This window comes from Urocitellus parryii, chromosome 3, assembly GCF_045843805.1.
Source record: "Urocitellus parryii isolate mUroPar1 chromosome 3, mUroPar1.hap1, whole genome shotgun sequence".
Classification (NCBI taxonomy): Eukaryota; Metazoa; Chordata; class Mammalia; order Rodentia; family Sciuridae; genus Urocitellus; species Urocitellus parryii.
The window spans coordinates 84,091,005-84,109,548 of record NC_135533.1 but is presented as its reverse complement, the minus strand read 5'-3'; the positions used below and the strand labels follow the sequence as shown (position 1 = coordinate 84,109,548).

General features: G+C 42.6%; 1 protein-coding gene across 4 annotated transcripts in view; it reads right to left on the bottom strand.

Moving 5' to 3' along the window:
• The window catches only part of Snx10 (sorting nexin 10), a 67,841-nt gene extending 51,310 nt beyond the window's left edge, over positions 1 to 16,531 (bottom strand). For 2 of the 4 annotated variants that reach the window (XM_077796761.1, XM_026400219.2), the window contains exon 1: positions 16,258 to 16,531. The gene's annotated coding sequence lies outside the window, so the exon portion shown is untranslated. The remainder of the gene's footprint in view (positions 1 to 16,257) is intronic. The other 2 variants (XM_077796762.1, XM_026400220.2) reach the window with 1 other exon arrangement.
• Between the last annotated feature and the right edge of the window lie 2,013 nt (positions 16,532 to 18,544).

The following is an 18,544-nucleotide window of genomic DNA, read 5'->3' as shown; positions in this document are numbered from 1 at the left end:
GCTAACAAATCAGGGGTTTGATCCCACTTCAAAAACTGTTTTCCTTTTTGCTTTTTAAAACATAACAACTTGTTTCAAAATATAAAAAATATCACAATATTAAATAAAAATTCTCCCTCTCTCCTTGCCTCTTAAGCATTTTTGTATCCTTCTAGAGGTATTTTATGCATCTGCAAGTAAATGGTAGCACTACATACATCCCTTCCTGTTCCCCTCTCTTTTTACTTAACAATGTAGACTGCTCTACATCTTATTTTTTGCACCTGCATACTATTCCACTGTGCAGATGTACCATAACTGATTTCACCAGCCCCCACCCATCACTCTTATGCTAAATCGACTGTGCTCCATGAATACTTGTGAGTACATCTGAGGGATATTTTTTTCAGTAAGTGGAATTTCTGGGTTCAGTAAGATCATGTGAATTATTAACTATGACAGAAATTGGCAAGGTACCCCCTGCAGAAAATAGTTGAATTAATTGTTTTCCCATATCTTCCCTAACATGATCAGTTTTCAAAAACTTTTTTTAGGGGCTGGGGCTGGGGCTCAGTGGCAGAGTACTTGCCTAGCATGTGTGAGGCATTGGCTTTGATCCTTAGCACCACATACAAAAATAAATTTTTTTAAAAAAGGCATGCTGTCCATCTACAATTACAAAAAGAAAAGAAAAAAAAAATTTTTTTACCCTTGCCCATCCCAGACAGATGAAATATGGTCGAGTGAAATTTAACTGGTATTTTTTTTTCAATTATGCATGAGATCAAGCACTTTTCATATGTTAAGGGAGCCACTGATTTATTTTATATGAATTATTTGTTCATATCCTTGACCATTTTCTTATAGTTTTTATTTGATTTGTAGGAGTTCTTTTGTGCTAGGGAGATTAATACTGAGTCCATAAAACAGTTGCAAATATATTTTTCTGGTTTGTTTTAGGTAATGAATTTTATCCTTCTTGTCCTTATGGCATCTAGGTTTTTTTTTTTTTTTTTTTTTTTTTTTTTTTTTTTTAAAGAGAGAGTGAGAGAGGAGAGAGAGAGAGAGAGAGAGAGAGAGAATTTTTATTATTTATTTTTTAGTTCTCGGCGGACACAACATCTTTGTTGGTATGTGGTGCTGAGGATCGAACCCGGGACGCACGCATGCCAGGCAAGCGCGCTACCGCTTGAGCCACATCCCCAGCCCGGCATCTAGGTTTTGCACCATATGTAGAAACATCACTCCTACTCCGAAATTATGAAAATTATTCTCCTTTGACTCTTCTAGAGAGACTACTCATCCATATACAGTGAAAAGTTCTGTTCTATGGTCATGAATTATGCTCTGGCCATAATGTGCTATTGGCCATAATATATGGAAACTAAATTTAATTTTCTTAGTAGCTTTTATTTTGTGAAACTCTGCAGTTATAAATCATCATCTCATGACAGCTGGTGAGACAGGGCAGCAAAGACTTATTTGTCCTGTTTTACCAGAGAGGTTAAAGTCCTGCCCAAAGCCACACAGTGTCATAAATACTCAAACTCAGGACTTGTGAATGTCAGAAGCTGTTCTCTCTACCTCCCCCCCCCCACAACACACTCGGCCTCTCTCAACAAAAACATCCATATGCATTCAAACCTTGAGGTCATCTCTGAAGCCCTTTCCAAATAATTTCAAAAGAAGGTGAATCATAACTTTTCTAATCAAAACCAGCATTTATTTAAGTGGGCCACACGGTGATCCAAATAAAGTGACTCATCCTCAAACGTCTGAGCCAATGTCCCCATCAATGGACAGAAGTCCATGTGCCTATATCACTCTGCCAAGTAAGGAATTTAAATGTTCCCGGATCCCCAAGGACTCAAGAGTGGACAGTTAGGAGCAGAGCTTCTCAGTGTGGTGAGGAAAGGAGGCGAGGGACATCCGAATCACAGGAGGCTCTTTTCAGATCGAGTGGACCCCAACACCCCCTCCTCACAGTCCCAACCAGAAGTGCACCACAGACCCCTCCAGTGTGTAAACGAGACATTTGAAAACCACCATTCCAGAGCACAGGTCTGCATCTGAGCAACCCCTGATGCCACACCCCTTCCCTCCTCCAACCAACCCCTTAACTCTTCTGTACTCCCTGGTGGCATCCATTCACAACCAGATCGGTCCGGGTTTCCTTGCCTCCGGCCCTTTGTCCCTCCACCCAATCCACCATGGTGGCCCTTTCCCATCTGCAGGCTCCGCATCCACACCTCCTCATTCAGGACGTCCCTGACCACTCATTAAAGTAGACTCTCCCAGTAATGCTCTGGCCTCTTATTTTTACCTTTGATTTCATCACAGTTGGTATTATTTTATCTACTAATCTGTTTTCTTCTTTATTATCTGTCATCTTTAAAAAGTCCCCTGAGGGCAGGGACCTTGTCCAAATCACTCATGGTATAACCCTAGCACTTAGCATAGTGCCTGGCATACAGTCAGTGTTCAATAGGTATTGAATAAATTAAATTGGATTGAATGAGTTCCAGCTCTTTCCCCATCTCAGCATCACCATCAAGGTTCTGAGCAGCCCAGCAGCCTGGGATGGGCAGGTGGATATGAGGATCACTCACCTGGCCTCTCCTCCTCGCCCACCTCCCCTCACTCATGATTAAGCCTTCCTCTTAGGAGAAAAGAAAGTGCTTAGCAACAGCCCAGAGTGGAATGCCGAAAAAAAAAAACACATTTTCCTCAGCTATTTCCTGTATCTTTTCTCTTGACCTCACTCCACTGAACTGTGGAGGATGAGTTGGGGAATAATGTTAAAATTTTGCTATTAGAAATCAAAACCAAGAAATAGGAAAGACAGAATGAATCAGACATAACTTTCCTATGTTCATACATGAATTCATGACCAGTGTAACTCCACAGCATGTACATCCACAAGAATGGGAAGTTATACTTCATGTATGTATGATATCTCAAAATATACTCTGTCATGTATATGTAAAAAGAACAAAGTTTTAAAAAATCAAAACTAGCCTGGCACAGCAACTCTGGCTGCAGCAAGAAGATTCCAAGTTCAAGATCAGCCTTGGCAACTTAGCAAGGCCTTGTCTCAAAATGAAAAGGGCTGGGGGTGTAGCTCAGCAGTGGAGCGCCCGCTAAGCATGCATAAGACTCTGGGTTCCATCCCCAGCAACAGAAATAACTAATAATACAATAAATATAGTAATTAAACAAAAAATAACTGGTTATTTACTATGTTCCACTGTATGAAATCTGTGACATGAATTATCCTTTCTATCGTGACAGTCCCATGAACCAGGTATCATAATTACCCCAATTTATAACCAAGAAAATGGTAACCAGTCCTGCAGCTCTAAGTGAAGAAGCCAGGATTCAAGCCCCAGTGGATGGACTCAGAAGATCCCTCACTCCCACTGCATGGGAACCCCCACAACTAACAGGGCACCCACTTCCTCCTTAGTAATAAATACTCAAAAGATAGCCATGAGTAGAGAATATCAACTTTAAAAACTAAGTTATTAAAGGCTCAAATGTTTTAGGGATGTGGGGGCAGGACCAGAGTTCTGGGAGAAGCTAACAGCCAGACATCTGAAAATGACATTCTCTTCTTTGGAAAGGAGGTAACACAAGACAGACCTGTTTAGGGTCATTAGCTATACAGGGCCCCCTAAAGATAACCAAAGACAATGATAACTCAATCCAATATGCTAAGAGTGAGTCTATTATGTGATAATTCTAGGATTGGTTCTAGTGAGGGATTTTTTTTAAAAATGACTAAATAACCCTCCCTGAATTTCTAAGACATAAAGATGCCAAGACACAGATATGAATCAGGTCACTTGTATTGCAAAGCTCACTGTATGTGCTGAAAGAAACATCACTGCTGACTGGGCTCCAGAATGCTGGAGAATAGAGGAGAAGCAGGACTCGACTTCGCTACTGACATTAGGACAAGCACAGAAAATAGGACCAGTGTGAGGTGGTTAGGAAGCACTAATGACCTTGTGTACTAATTTCTATATCAAAATAGACTCTACTGTTATGTATATCTAAAAGAGAATAAAATTTTTAAAAAAAAAGAAGAAGAAGAAGAAGCAGTACTAATGGGGCTGGGCATGGTGGTGCACACCTGTAATCCCAGTGGCTTGGGAGGCTGAGGGAGGAGAATTGGGAGTTCAAAGCCAGCCTCAGCAAAAGCGAGGTGCTAAGAAACTCAGTGAGACCCTGTCTCTAAATAAAATACAAAATAGGGCTGGGGATGTGGCTCAGTGGTTGAGTGACCCTAAATTCAATCTCCAGTGCCCCTCCCCAAAAAAGAAACACTAATGCTTTGTGGAAAAAATAGGAGCTCAGCCCCCAGGAGTAGAGGGCCTGTATCAGCAGGATATTGCAATATAGGTGTAGAAGGGCTATAGTGGGCATTTTGGCACGAGGAGAGGGGAATATGGACTTCTATCCTGTTAGAAGGCAGGGACAGAGTACACTCATGCCTCTTATAACCTTGGTTCCATGACTGTCCCTCAAGGATGCCAAATCCAAGGATATTCAAGTCCCCGACATAAAAGGCATAGTATTTGCATGTAACCCATGCACACACACCCCATATACTTTAAATCATCTCTAGATCACTTATAATTACCTAAAACAATGTTTACACATCAATTCATTCACATGGATTCAGTGTAGTATTCAGTGCATGGCAAATTCAAGTTTTTCCTTCTTGGAATTTTCTGGAATTATTTTTTTCCCAGTCATGATTAGTTGAATACATGGATGTGGAACGTCAGATAGGGAGGGCCAACTACCAAGGAAAGCCCGACACAATGGCAGTGATTCATCTGGGGACAGGTGGAGGAAGAATTGATAAGGAAAGAAATTACAGGCCACGTGCTTCAACCGGGGGCTGCTGGAACACACCAGCCAGGGGAAGAGCCACGGAGAAGTACCTGAAAACAACAAGGAAGCAAAGCACAGGGGATTTTTGCAGGACAGCGAAACTACTTTGCATGATCCTATTCTGGTGGCTACGTGTCTGCAATGACACATTTTATACGTTTGTCAAAATCCACAGAACATCATACCAAGAATGAACCCAACCATAAACTCTGATCTGTGGGTGATAAGGACAGGTTAATGTAGGTTCACTGATCATAACAAATGCACCTCTTTGTGGGGAGGCTACACATAATAGGAGGACACGAGGTGTACCAGTCTCTGTACTTTCTGCTCAATTTTGCCATGAACCTAAAACTGCTCTAGAAAAAAAAAAAAAACAATTAAGATAAACGGATGACGAGAAAAGCTTGGACAAAGGGTATGATAGAGAAAAAAGAGTCAGGGGTGACTCAGAGACCAGGTGATTGGAAGAAGATGGAGTCACCAGGAGGATGAGGAAGTTGGAAAGGAGTCCTGTTTTCAGAAGTAAGAAAGATCATCAATCTGACTGGGAACATGGTAGATGAATATAGGACATTCGTGCAGTCCTGTTTGGGGCAAAAACAAGAAAAGGGTATAAGGTACAGAGATTAGGGGTAAATTCAACATTCAACGTTCTACTATTTTTTTTTTTTTAGCTATACATGGACACAATACTTTTTTTATTTATTTATTTTTATGTGGTGCTGAGGATTGAACCCAGTGCCTCACACATGCAAGGCAAGAACACAACCACTGAGCCACAACCCCAGCCCAAATGTTCTGCTTTTAAACTGAGAAAAGTCTTAAAAAAAAAAAAAAGAAAGAAAAGAAACTTAACAACATCCAGGAAATCACCATCTTTACCCAATATGTCCCCTCTGTGGTGAAGCCCTGCTGCTAGAGAGGGGTTTCAGTTACTTGTACAAATGGGAACAACCATGTGTGATCTACCCGGCAAGTCTGAATCTACCTAAAGGATCACAATCCAAATCAGGAGAACTGGCAAGTAATTTGAGAGGCAAGCAAGAAGATTTCACTTGGGAACAAGGAGTGTGCCCCCAAATTAAGCAGGGGGATATGATGGGAGGCATATATATATTCCTCAATACCAAACCTCCTGGCTGTGCATTCACATCCTGCCCTCTGCCAAGGGAAACTTCCATCTGTGTTTCAGTTTCCTCATCTACAAAAAGAAGATGACCGCCAACTTTGTAGATCTGCTGTGAAGACCAAATGAGCCAACATGGAGGCATGTGCCTGACACTCACCATGCCAGCTACCATCAGGGTTCATTTTCATTTTGAGGGGTACTGGGGATTAAACTCAGGAGCACTTGACCACTGAGCCACATCCCCAGCCCTATTTTGTATTTTATTTAGAGACAGGTTGCTTAGCACCTCGCTTTTACTGAGGCTGGTTTTGACCTTGAGATAGACCCTCCTGCCTCAGCCTCCTAAGCCACATTTTCTATCTTAGGCTTGCTACTATCAGGGTTCATTTTTTATCTTCGATTTTTCCAAGCCCCCCTGAGGTGAAAAACTGCTGAGGTGCCTTCCTCTTCACCACAGAATATTTCTTCCTTAGAAACAACAATTCTATTCAACTATCTTCTTTGTCAGATGGGAATCTAATACTCAGGGTGCAGAATGTTTTAAATCTACTTGCTTTGAAACACGATCACACATGTGAACCACACACCGTGGCCATTCCCTGCAAGTCAAATCATTTACTCAAGAACATTCAACATCTAGCCAAGTTGAAGAAGCCTAAGACACAGAGAAGTAAGTCCTTCTAAAAGAGGGTGAAATGCCAACGTTATTATTAGCTCTATTTGCCATAGGTACTCTAATCCAAGGGCACTTGACATGTGTCTAGACAGCCTAGCCAAGTTCTCAAAACAGAGGTCACAGTTTTGCAAGGTTTCTCAAACAGGGAAATAGGCTGACTAGAAAGTCAGCATCTGGTAGGCACCTCACTGGAAATCATGACCCTGAATTCCCAACACAGGGACTTTGTGTGTTTGGACACAATGACCTCAGTTTCTCTGGGTCTGATTACCAGGAGGCAAGCAGATGAAAAGACTCCAAGTGGTTTGCTGAGACCCAAGAGCTATGGTGACAAAGCCCCCAATCCAGACAGTGACCTCTCACCTTCAGTTATAGCAGGTACAGCCTGTCCACTCCCGCCAACCTCTTCCAAATCTTCTGCCTAAGAGCTGCTCATTCAAGAAGAAATCAGAAGATCATTATAATGCAACAGAAAACTCTTTTGAGTGTGTCCTGTTTGTAACTTCAAGGAGTATTGGTTCCCTACATACAAAGCCCTCTGTTCTGTCCTGTACTTTGACCCACTGGATTTCCATTCATAAGAGGAACTGGGCAGTATTTATAGTTTTAGAGGAAACGACCCTAGAGCTCAGGAGAGAGGGAGACATAGCAGTTTCTCCATGAACCAGTGAAGTCTACTGATCTAACAAAACCCACAATGAGAGTGGATTTCTCCATCCATGAGGGAAGGGGCTGTTTGTGCATAGATAGGTAAAAGAGAAAAAGCCCAGGAGCCCTCCCCACCCACATTCCAGGGAATTCGAAGAACACCTGAACAAAGCCTTGGATTTTCCTGAGTGTGGGGCCTAACTCTCTAAAGAACAGGAGTCCAGCTAATTGGGTCTTTCTTTTTCTAAAGCAATTAAACAATCTGCTTTTACTATTTAACATCCAAACACCACAGGAATGCATTGAAAAGCAAAGAGATAAGGTGTAGCCACCCTCCTTTGGGTTCATCTCAGACCTCTTACAAAATATCTAAATTCTTCCAGGAAGAGGTGATAAACTGGGATTGAAACTGGCATAGTGATCATTCTGGTATGTCTCCCTTGACACACCTCCACTTCTTTTGAGATCAGTCCCCAGATTGTGGAGTTTGTGCAGTATGATCCCATCCCAACACACCCCCATTTGCTCACACACTCCTGGCCCTGCCACCAGGCTACAGAGCTGGGAGCAACTAGGGGGAGCAACTTATTCCAATTTATGTTCTTCAAAAGATTACTCCAGGGCTGGGGATGTGGCTCAGTGGCAGAGTGCTTTCCTCGAACATGTGAGGCACTGGGTTCAATCCTCAGCACTCATAAAAATAAATAAACAAAGTAAAGATACTGTGCCCATGTATAACTAAAAAAATATTAAAAAAAAAAAAAAAAGATTATTCAGGGCCAGGTGCGGTGGCAACATGCCTGTAATCCCAGCGGCTCTGGAGGCTGAGACAAGAGGATGGTGAGTTCAAAGCCAGCCTCAGCAACTTAGCAAGGCCCTAAGCAGCTTACTGAGACTCTGGCTCTAAATAAAATACAAAAAAGAGCTTGGATGTGGTTCAGTGGTTAAGTGCCCCTGGGTTCTATCTCCGGTACAAAAAAAAAAAAAAAAGATTACTCGGCTGTTTTTGGATTAGAAGGAAACGAGATTTACCAGAAGTTGATGTCAATGTACATGAGGGCTACTACCTGAGACAAAGGGGAAGAAAGCAGAAATAGGATCAGAGAGAGTAATCAAGACCCTGAGAAGGCTCAGGTGTGGGGACAAGATGAGAGGTAGTGGATGGCACAGGGATTGTTCAGACGGGGATGGCACAGAAGACTGCTGGGGGCGAGTAGGAACAGAGTCAAGATGACCAAGATGCTGAAGGAGCTCAAAGTCATGAGCCCACATCTGCACCATCCCCCTCCATGTTCACACAGCTCATTTTATATTCTTCTCTCTGTGTTCTTTTTCTTACAGAGGACTCCAAGCTGTCAAGTTTTAGGCTTCACAAAACTGAAGAGGGGAAGATCACCATGTTGGGCAAGTTCATCTGAGATGACTTGAGATATATTCTGAGAGCCACAGTCAAATTCATTGTTAAATGTCTAAACATGGAGGTCTCAAGTGAAAGCCAGACATCTGCTCTTTAGAGAGTTGATGATCTATCAATGATTTAAAGTCATGGAAATGAATAAAACCAGTTTATCCAGTATTTGTCACACCCTTAGATCACCCAGAATGAGATAAAGATTCCAGGTCTCATCCTGGACCTACTGGATTAGAGTCCCAGAAACTGGCTTTAACAAGTGTCTCAGATCATTCTTATATTCAAAAAACACAGATATGCTGGGCATGGTGGCACAGGACTATAATCCCAGTAACTTGGAAGGCTGAGGCAGGGGGATTCCAAGTTTGAGGCCAGCCTCAGCAACTCAGTGAGACCCTGTCTCAAAATAAAGTAAGGACTGGGGATACCTCAGAGGTAGAATGCTCCTGGGTTTGACCCCAAGTGCCAAGAAAAGGAAGAAAGAAGACCACAAAGAAAGTAAAGAAAAGGAAGAGAACCCAAAAGGGGCCTTAAGGAGCTGCCAACTGGAGGGATCTGGAGCAAGCAGAAGAACAGGTGAGGAAATGGAGCAGAAATGAACAGAGAAATAGAAGAGAGCTGAGGAAGGAGCTCAGAGTCACGTAGGCAAACACTTTAAAAAAGAAAGAAAGAAAGAAAGAAAGAAAGAAAGAAAGAAAGAAAGAAAGAAAGAAAGAAAGAAAGAAGGGCTGGGGTTGTGGCTCAGCGGTGGAGCACTTACCTAGCATGTGTGAGGCACTGGGTTCAATCCTCAGTACCACGTATAAATAAATAAAATAAAGATCCATTGACGACTAAAAACTATTTTAAATAAATAAAATGCATTGCGTTCATCTACAATTGAAATATTACCAAAAAAAGAGCGCATGAGAGGAAGGCAAGCACTTGAGTGGAAAATCCCAGGTTGGCCACACCGAGGCACTTACAAGTAGAGAAATCCCAGGGACAGGCACAGGGAGCGGCAGTTAAGGGCCCTGCAGCCCTTGGGAAGCGTGATTAAAGGTAACTGCAGTGTCTGACTTTTCAGGTCCAAACAGTTGCCTTTGAGCTACCTGCGGTGGCCTTATAACAAGCCACCAACTTGCTGGCACTACCTTTAGGGGGTCCCTCTTCCTCATAACCATATAAGCAGCAATAGCTACAGCACAAAGGGATGAAATTGACAAGTACCGTAAATCTTATTATTACTGCAAATTCTTATAGGATCTGCCACCACAAGAGCCAATGCGTTTCACTTGCAGCAGTGGATCTTAGCTGAGAATCCAAATCAGTGTTATCTTCACCTCTCTTCCCTCTCTCACTCACCCCCACGCCACTACCAACTCCTTCTCTCTTGTTTCCAAGATCATCAGAAATAACTTCGTCCTAGAGATGTCAAAATTGGGCTCAGGGGACTAAGCACAGCCTTTCTATATGTGCAGCAAAAAAGGGTCACAGGAACTAGAAGCAGGGAGGGGCAGAAATCATGGTGCACCCTGGGAATGAAGCGGTGCTGGTGAAAAAAATAAAGGCTAAGGGTAACCAACATCAAGGTCAGTAAGACCACACAAAGGTCTAGGGCTGTACTTAGCATGGCTGGGTCAGGCTGGATTGTATGATGCTTGAGACCAAGTGCAAGGATGTGAAAGAGGAGGCCAGCCACAGGTAAGCCACTTGGAAAACACCGTACTAAGGCACAGTTCCTCTTAGGGCTGTACAGGGGCTCCTACTGTCCCTGCTGGGGTCAGGCTGGGTGGAGTCTGTCTCCTGAGTGTAAAGGAGGGGCTCTCAAGGCCATGTCAGGGCAAGCACCCCATACGGATAATCACTGTCTAATGACCGCTGTCTAAGGGTCTGGACACCTGAGGCTTGAGTTGTGACTGTCCACATTTTCTGATACTCAGGGAATCCGGCCAAATGCCATAGAGTTCTGAGCAAAATCAGGCACAAAGAGGCACAAAAAAGGAAAAGGCACATTTGAGATGGAAAAAAAAAAAAATGGGAAAGGAGGTTAGAAAAAGAGGGATGGAAATAACCTGGCACCAGTGATCTCAAAGTTAAAATGCTCTGAAGTTTTACATTTACCTCATGGTTTTTGTAAATAAACCAAGACAAAGGTCTGCTTGCCCACAATGTCAGTGAAAAAATTAAAACCCAGCCCCCAAATTACAGCCTTTGAAGACCTCCATGGAATTTGAGTTCCCGGACTGAATAATGTACCCAGTATGGCTTTTAAATTTTTCCCTTAAATTGGATATGGTGACACACACCTGTAATCCCAGCAACTTGGAAGTCTGAGGAAGGAAGATCACAAGTTTGAGGTCAGCCTCAGCAATTTAGCAAAGCCCTAAGCAACTTAACAGGACCCTGTTTCAAAAATCAAAAGGGCTGGGGATGTAGCTCAGCAATAAAGTACCCCTATGTTCAATTCCTAGTACAAAAAAAAAAAAATCCCCTAAGGTGGATACAGTGGTACACACCTGTAATTCTAGTGACAGGAGGCTGAAGCAGGAGAATCCCAAATTTGAGAGCAACATATTAAGACCCTGTCTCAAAATAAAATATATAAAGAGCTGGGAATTTAGCTCAGTGGTAGAGTACCCCTGGGTACAATCCCCAGTACCAAAAAAAAAATCCCCTTAATAATGATATCAAAGAGAGAGCCATCTTGGCTCCAAAAGCAAACACAATGGTGGAAATTTTAAAATTGAGGGCTGGAAAAAAAATGGGTATGTAAATAACTATGGGTTCAATTTCTATCTCCTCTACCTGTTCAAGTTATAAAATCTCTCTGAACCATAGAAAATGACTACAATTCCTATTTCACAGGACTAAATGAGATAATATAAATCAATGCCCAGGGCAGTGTGTGGTACATGGTGAGTACTGAATAGGTGTCCCCATCTCTTTCCTAAAACATGGCATCATGACAAACAAACAAAATGTTCCTGGAAGCAAGTCAGAAAGCTCTATGCTGCTCCTTGTCTCTGGCCTTTGGTGCCCTCTTTTATTTCCCTCACCCCCTTTTCTGTTCTTCCATCCCCAGAAAACCAGAGCTTCCTAATAGAGGTAGCCATTAGGGATATAGTAGGAAATTTCCAGCCTGAATCAGAAAAGTGCTCAAGACTTTCCTTTCTTATTTTTCCCCCCAGTACTGGGGATTTACCCAGGAGCACTCTACCACTGAATTATATCCCCAGACCTTTTTATGTTTGCTTGTTTTGAGACAGGTTTTCACTCAGTTGCCCAGACTGGCCTCAAACTTGCAATCCTCTGGCCTCAGCTTCCCAAATCGGTAAGATTACAGGCATGTGCCCACTGTATCTGGCTCTCTTCTTATTTTCCTAAGATCCAGACTCCCTGGGGAGGAGGAGGGGGATAAAGAATCAAGATCGGGCTGGGGATGTGGCTCAAGCGGTAGTGTGCTCGCCTGGCATGCGTGCGGCCCGGGTTCGATCCTCAGCACCACATACCAACAAAGATGTTGTGTCCGCCAAGAACTAAAAAATAAATATTAAAAAATTCTCTCTCTCTCTCTCTCTCTCTTCTCTCACTCTCTCTTAAAAAAAAAAAAAAAAAGAATCAAGACCATCTACATATGTAGTTCAATATAAATTCCACTGTTAACCTGCCAGATTTCAAGAATGCAAGAGAATATAGACATCTCTAAGCTATACAAGAGCAGGAGACATGGACTGTTAGTGCTAGACATTCATGGAGGGGGCAAAATTAGTTTTGCCTTATACCTAGGAAATAAAATTTAACTGAGTAACAAATGCTAATTGTTTTTAAGTGCTTGAAGGCCACATAATCTAGGGTAAATGACCTTCTGCTTTAAGTAATTTTCTTTTTTCTTTTTTTTTTTTTTTAAGAGAGAGACAGAGAGAGAGAGAGAATTTTTTTTTAATATTTATTTTTTAGTTTGTATGTGGTGCTGAGGATCGAACCCGGGCCGCACGCATGCCAGGCGAGCATGCTACCACTTGAGCCACATCACCAGCCCTTAAGCAATTTTCTTAACACATACAATTCCTGCCTTCAGGAGTGGGGGCTGGAACAAATCTTTGAAATTAGTAGAAAAGATAGCTGGGAATGAATATTCACCTAGAAATTCTGAGGACGGGTCCCTCATTCAAGTAGAGACCATCCCTCACCTTGATAGGGGTGCTATAGGGAGAATATGAGATTAGAAGCCAGGAGAACTGAGTGTGAGTCCCATGTCCACCTCTAATTAGCTGCATAATTCAGATTAAGTTATTGTGTCGATCCACTAGACCTCAGTTGCCTCACTTATAAACTGAGATAAGTGGAACACAAGTCATTACTAACCTGTCTTTCCATAACAAGTTACCCTTTTAGGATCTGAAGTTATGGATCCTCTCCCCTAGAATAATACACTTTTGTATGTAAACATCAGATCATATAAAAAAAATTTTTTTTTTTTTTGTACCAGGGATTGAACTCAGGGCACTTGACCACTGAGCCACATCCCCAGCCCTATTTTGTATTTTATTTAGAGACCGGGTCTCACTGAGTTGCTTAGCTGCCTCATCTTTGCTGAGACTGACTTTGAACTCGAAATCCTGCTGTCTCAACCTCCCCAGCTGCTGGGATTACAGGCATTCGCCAACACACCTGGCCATATAAAAAATTTTTAAAAGGAATCACACATTTGCAGGGTGGTGGTCACAGACTCCATAAAACCTATCTCTGTATCCCCAGAGTCAAGATACCCAAGGCCTACCATTGGCTTTTAAAAACAAAATACAACAGCAACAAAAAAGTATGTAATCACAAAGTCTTAATTAGAACGGAATCATCTACAGAACTAAGAGCATCTCCTCTGCAGAAACTGGGAGTGGGGAGTGGTTACTTAGGGAAAATAAATGGAAGTACCAATAAGAGTTGCCCTTGCCTTGGGAAGCCCTTTACAGTCATTCACAGGGGAGTGGCTAAGAATACCAACTCCAGTGAGGGACTGTCTAGTTCAAAAGGAGGATCTACTAGTTTTTTGATCTGGGGCTTTGTGCCTCAGTTTCTTCAACTGTAAAAATAAAGAGGGGAAGGATAAAACTAATACCTATCTCAAGACCACTTGATACAGAGCCTGGAACACACTGATCCCTAAATAATTATTATGTTTTATTAAATCTGGGGCATATTGGCTGGGTGGGGTTAAAATTGTAAGCTAGGAGTTTGGGGAGTCATAAATACCTTGATTCGTTAGCTTCCTCAGATGTAAACCAAAGGCAATAACAGAATCTGCCTCGTAAGTTTTTTGTGAGGCTTAATTAAACTGCCTATAAAAACTCTTTGGGAGGGGTACTAAGAATGGGACATGGTAAGCAAGTGCTCTACCACTGACTGAGCTACGTTCCTGGCCCATAAAAACTCTTCTTGCAATGCCTGGCTTGTAATAATTACTCAATAAATAGCAGGTATTGTCATTAACTCTGGAAGGGGGAAGGATTATCATTACCTTTTGTTTGTTTGTTCATTTCAGAAGAAAAATGTTATGGCCATTTAGAACGGAATCATCTATAGAACTAAGAGCATCTCCTCTGCAGAACTAATAACACCTCAGCTAGCAAGCAATTGTACCAAGATTTCAACTCAGCTGAGTCTGAAACCAGAAGTTATAACCACTACCCTATACAACCAGGTGTTGGAAGAGGATTTGGAGAACATATGTGTTCATTCATACCTACTAGAACTCTAGAAGATAAGAAAGACATTTGGCAAAAGCAGTCCAAAATTTGAAGAATTTCCCATGGAGTCAAAGCCCCCTCTTTGCCACTCTTAAACATGAAAGACCTCGTAGGCTGAACCCTGATCTCAACCAGTTCTTTGCTTTCACAAGTAGCTGTTAAACCACAGCCCGACACCAAAAAAAAAAAAAAAAAGAAAAGAAAAGAAAAAAGAAACCATGACTTAACTAGCAAAATAAATCCTTAAAATGAAAGTAATGTAATGCTGGGTCTGTGGAAAGATCAAGAGTGCTCTAAAATCAAGTGGAAGTTTTTGTAGTAGAACACAAATGTTTCTCTTGAATTAACACTTTCATTTGGCAAACAATGAAGTTGTTTATCTCTATTTTTTGGATGCCAAACTCAGAAGGACTCCTCAATAGTAAAATAAGAGGAAGTGGGCAGCACAACCCAAAGCAGTGGTGAGAGAAGCAACATGTCACAGGCAAGAGACTCATCACCACCACCAAGAGCCACCTCCTTGAAATGCAGGGTCAACCTGAGCTAATCGGATTTCTTTAACTGCAAAGTGAAAACAAAATGGACTGGCAGAAAAAACAAGATGATCAGTTAAACTGAAGTCGTTGCTAATCATAATTTCACATTTCCATATATTTATATATTTCTAAGTATATTTTACTTTTCAATCTTTATTCAAGGCTGCCCTATCAGTCAATCTCAAGTCAACCCGTCCTTTAAATAAAGGGGGTCTGGAGGGTGGAGCAACAGAGCACTTGCTTAGCATGCTCAAAGGCCTAGGATCCATCCCCAGCACCACAATCAATCAAGGTCCAGCTATACACCTGCCTTAGGAATAAGCGTCACTGGAAGTGATGGCAGACACCTCAATCTCACCTCCATTCTCCCATTCAGAAGCCCTATCAGAGGTGGACCAATGGTTGAAAGAGTCCCATGTCACTGGGACCCCACATCCCACAGGAACTAGCCACATCCCAGGAAAAAAAGCACAGAGTGTCTGCATTCCAAACCCTGGGCCCACTGCTCCCAAAACAGGGTGGGGCAGGCAGAACTCTGGAGTGGAAGTCGGAAGCCCACCAGGTTCTGGGCCTCCTTCTGCTCCCACTTGGCTGACCCTGCACTTTCCTCCCAGACCTTAGTTTCTCCTTCAGTACAATGATAGGTTTGATGGAGATCACGTGAAACCTCCCTCCTGCTCTCAATTTCTGATTCCATTATTCTTACATATAAATGTGCTTTGCAGAAATAAAAGCCCTTCCTTCCAAACAGGACATGTTGCTCTACATTCTGCGACCATCCCCCTCAATAATCCGTGTAATTTTTAAAAGTATGAAGCATCCAGAACTGAAAAACAGGCTGTTGCTTTCCTGTGTCTCCAAATCTGACAATGTGGATTTTCTCTCCGGCCTTTTCCATCAATCCCACAATCCCAAGGAAAAAAAAAAAATCTTGCCTACCCCTCCGGATTTCTAAACTCAACGCTATCTTTTCCTGCATTAAAAAAAGAAAACAAAAATACCAACCCAAACCCGGCCAGATTAGTGCCACAGCACTAATCTGGAATCGGAGATTCCACCTCTGCCCCGCCCTCTCCCCGGGGTTCTTTTTGGGCACCAATCTTTAGATCAACTCATCCCATCTACCTCCCCTAGTTACAAGTCAACCATTTCTTCCACCCCAGCACATCTCACATGGAAAGGAGGCAGCTCCCGGGCTCCAACCCCAGGGGACTCAAACCTCCTCCCAGCCCGCGAGGAGTCGGCACCTGCGCGCAGCTGGAAGGGCCCCACGTCTTCCTGTGGGAAAGAAGGGGCGGTCGGCTAGTCCCCCGGCCGAGGTGCCCACTCCCGGAGCTGGGGAGGCCTCCTCGGCAGGTCTCTTGTCACTTACGGGCGGCTCCTCCCGGCAGGGCTGGGCAGATCGCACCAGCCGGCGGGCCAGCGGCGGAGTTTGCTGACTCAAAGGCGCGCGGCGGCGGCGGCGAGCGCACACGAGCGCAGCCCCGCGCTCCCCGCGCACGTAGCGGCCCCGCTCCCGCGCTCAGCGCCTGTCGCCCGCGTGTGGCCGCAGGGCCTCGGGCTTCCGCCGCCAGGCGCCGCCAGCCCAGGTGCCGCCCTTGGTGCCCCGCCCTCCGGCCTGGTGGACACTAGAGCTGACTGCTCGCGCGGCTGGCGCGCAGGGTGCTTCGGCGCCTAGAGTTCTGTGTCATTTAGTCACCCCTTAGCAGTTTAAGTGACTGAATGACTAAAGGTGGCCTAATATTTCATTTTCAAGCTTGAATTCTTAGACACAGCAGCAGATTATCATTCGGTACTTGCTCCGGGAGCCCCCCTCCCCTATCCTAGAAATCGGGGAAAGAAAGAAATACCCCCATATATTTTTCGGAAGCTTAAGCTGAAAATGTGCTATCGGCACTTTTGAAATCACCTCGGGCTAGCTAACCCTGTACAGCTCCCTGGGTGCAGGGAGAACTGATGAGTGGGGAGGGGACTGGATACATAATGTGATAAACAAGAATAGCAGGATGTTAATAGATCGGGTGTATGGGTTTTCCTCTTTTTTTCAACTTCTCTTCATTTTCATAATAAAACGTTTGGGGATAAAACTATGAGATCCACTAAAGGATCTGAATCGTTAAGGCATTTCCCAAATGGCACCTTGGGCTGTCACCTGTTTGCATGGAAAATCACAATAATCACTTAAACTGTTAAGGGGTGACTAAACGACACAGAACAATAAAGGTAGCCTAATATTTCATTTTCAAGCTTGAATTTTACCATTAAACACAGCTGCAGATTATCATTCTGTACTTGCTGCTGATTAACATCGAGGGCCATTCGAGGTCTACCTGAAAAATGTACATGTCTGTATTCCACAACTACACCTCCTATGTTGTTTCATAGCACAACTTCTAAAAATAAGTTTTATCTTAGATCCTGAATTTGTATCTCTGAATTCTAAATCACTAGTATATAATTTCATAAAATTGCACTTGAGTCATAATGTGTGCATGTAATGAATGTAACCATCATCACTTTTGAAGACCAAATTAAAGTGTGTTTTTCAAATTCTTGTATCTTTCTCCATAAAGAAAAGTATTAACTGGGGGAACAAAATGCAGCATGCTTGTAAGATTCTAAAAGATTCCAAGATCTTATTTTCTAACTTATTGTCAAGAACATGACTTTACAACTGTGAACAAACCACCACCGTTGGAGAGTCTACAGGAGGCCATTTAAATATCTCTTATAATTATGACCCTAACAGAAAGGAAGTTATGAAAAGAATTCAGAATAGAAAGAAGCTATAGTGGCTGGCCTGATCTTGTAATCCTTAAGGCTCAGGAAGCTGAGGCAGGAGGATCTCAAGTACAAAGCCAGCCTCAGCAACTTCACAAGGCTGTAAGCAGCCTAGTGAGACCCTGTCTCTAAGTAAAAAATAAAAAATAAAAATTAATAATAATAATAATAATAAATCTGGAGATATGGCTCAGGGTCAAAAAAAAAAAAAAAAAGAAAGAAAAGAAAGAAGCTACAGATTTTTCTAGCCAATCTGCTTTAAAAATTGTCATTTACAACCAGAATCCAGGGGTCTGATGTAAGTGACAGCCACCTTTTTTAGGTTGTAAAATTTTTGTGATACCATCAGTGGGATTGGGTAAATCTGGACTCTGCTTTAGTTAAGAAACCCTGCCTGTTGATAAGATCACCATAAAATTCCTTTTAAGGTCTGGGGATGAATGTGGTTCAGTGGTAAAGTATTTGCCTACCATGCGTGAGATCTGGGGTTTGATCTCTAGCACTGGGAGAAAATTGCTTTTAAGAAAAAATATCAAAATTCTTACCATGTGAACATTTTAACCCTGAAAAGAATTGAGTATATAATATTTATGAGATTCAAGTCTATGATATTAATATTTTCTTCTAAGAAATCTAGGCACATTTAAATTCTATGTACATGTAATGTTTAAGAGAATTTACCCTATTGGAATAACCATTTGTCTTGTAGTTTAAGATGTGTAACTTGATTCTAAGGTAAAATATTACTATTAG